Raw genomic sequence first — 2,302 nt, 5'->3', positions numbered from 1 at the left:
CTTTACAAAAACCAAAACACATTTATTTATTTTATTAATTGTACTAATATCCTAATAGGTTTCACTTATATTTGGATAATGTTCACATTGAACAACATCGATCATCACATCAATTGTCATACACATACCAAAAATGCCACCAAACAGTATCATCTCAAATTAAAGAAAAGTAATTATATTAAATATTAAGAGTAATTGTCGTAAACAACTCAGCTACAGTTATACAAAAGGAGATCATCTCCTAAAAAATTGATCTGGCTAATACTTGAGTTTTCTCTAGTGATTCGATCAAGCACACACTTCAAAAAATTCCCTAGCCGTACACTACTAATACTTGCTTTTGCGCCTTTCTTCTTGACTGCAATTATCTTCATTTATAATCTCCAGCTGCAAAATAAGTTATTTGGAAAACAAGTCAAATTCAATCGACATGATCTCTGAAAAATGTGACAAAATAAGCAAGGTTATACACTAGTGCGTGACTAGCAGAAGTATGAAAAGATTAAAGGAAGTTTCCAAGATATGAGTGTCATGTACCTGCATTTCGGATTGGCGCTGGCTTCACCGAAGGTTCTATGCAACGAACCCTTCATAAGATTTAAGATTTCTGCAGAGCAAGATTAACAGTACTTCAATTAATATCTTTCTGAACAAAGAGGGTACAGCATTCCTAGAGTGCTAGCACCCTATAACACTACAATATTTTCTCCTACAGAGATCTACAACATTTTATCTTGGATGTACCATCTAATGCATCAGAAACAACAGAGGAAGTTTAAACATAAGATAGACATATCTTCAACCTTCGTCAATAAACTAATTTTCCTCATGTAATTAAGAAGATATTATGGATTCAGCGTATTATGAATTTCTTAAGGTTTAGCAGTGCTTATCTCAGTAATGCAATGCCCTGACAAGAGCCCTGTAATCGATCAAAGACAGTTTAAAAAGCTGCGATAAAGAGGCCGTAAAAATTCTAATAAATATTCATAGAAATATGTACCCTTTTGTTCTAAATTCCAATTCATTTGCCTGTGTTATTCAGACGGAATTATAAGGATTATAATCGTTCACACATGACTTGTCCATCAACGTATCAGGACTGGTACAGTCAAGAACTCAAGATAGCCATACCTTTACGCATCTGACAAATTAAGTGAGCAGCAACAGATCGCTGTGCATCACGACTTCGCAGCCGCTGCTCAAGGAAACGCAGCTCCTGCCCACGTCCCGGTGACCTGGATGAGTGCCGACTTGCCGTCGCGGCCACCGCATTACGGCAGTTTGCCATCGATGCGTTGGCACACGGCCGCCGCCCGTATCGCAACTACCGCATCTTCGAATGATTTGGATGCTTGACATCGGAGCCACCGTATCACGGTCTCGGCCGTGCGCCATCGCTTCATCTCGCACCTAACCGTCTGCCGGCGGCGTAGTGGGACTCGCAGGGATGGAGACGGTAGGACTTCTAACCTAGGGCTACTGATTAGAATGATCGGTATTGGGCTGCTTGGATTAATATTAACGAACAACAACGAATAGGTGGGCTTTGGATTGTTGGAATTGGGCTTCTCGGACCTACAACGTTGCTTTGGTGATTAAGACGTCAATAAAGTGTCTTTACCCTGGAAATTTTGTGGCGACTTGTAAACCGTCTCAGGAAGCGTCTTTATATGCTACCTCATCCCAAATTCAGAGACGTGTTTGAAAGCGTCTAGAGAGAAACGTCTTAATGGGACCATTTTGTTGTAGTTATACATCAGGTAAAAGGTTGTTTATATCAGAAATTCAGCAGTGACTAGGGGCGGAGCTGCAGTAGTATCATCGAGGTCAGATGATCCCGATGGTATTTAATCAATCAAGTGAATTGTTGAGTATTTTGTAGCTAATGACCCCAGCAGGAAAAGCTTAACGACCCCGGCATAACGACAATAAAGCTTCTTTCCTTGGAAGCACAATCTGTTAGCTGTGTTATGCTACTGTCAATCCACTACTAATGCTGCAATTAGACATATTTGATCTATTAACCAACTATTTATTTTAGCTATGTGCTGTGTATATCAATGCATTAGGCCTCACTAGTACAGATCCTTCCATATGTGACGGCTCATAACAAGACTAGAATTTGCGGGCCGTCATAAGGAAGTAATCTCAATCGGGCCAAAGTTTCGCCAGTTTCGCCCGCTTGAGATATGGTCGCACAGCCATGGTATATCGGCATAAAACTAAAGCCCGTCATGGATGACACTTATCTGTTCATCCGTGACGGGCTTTAGTTGAGGCCCGATTGAGATGAGGGTTC

At 40.6% G+C, this 2,302-nt stretch overlaps 1 long non-coding RNA gene across 1 annotated transcript; it reads right to left on the bottom strand.

The window, feature by feature from the left end:
* Positions 1–227: 227 nt before the first annotated feature.
* LOC127778063 (uncharacterized) lies at positions 228–1,472 on the bottom strand. Its single transcript, XR_008018402.1, has 3 exons — positions 1,135–1,472; positions 538–607; positions 228–387 (listed from the first exon to the last, which is right to left on the bottom strand). It is a non-coding gene; the product is annotated as an uncharacterized LOC127778063 (long non-coding RNA).
* Positions 1,473–2,302: the final 830 nt, after the last annotated feature.

Source organism: Oryza glaberrima, chromosome 6 (genome assembly GCF_000147395.1).
Source record: "Oryza glaberrima chromosome 6, OglaRS2, whole genome shotgun sequence".
Lineage (NCBI taxonomy): Eukaryota > Viridiplantae > Streptophyta > Magnoliopsida > Poales > Poaceae > Oryza > Oryza glaberrima.
The sequence above is the reverse complement of the archived record's forward strand: the minus strand, read 5'-3'. Positions and strand labels throughout refer to the sequence as shown.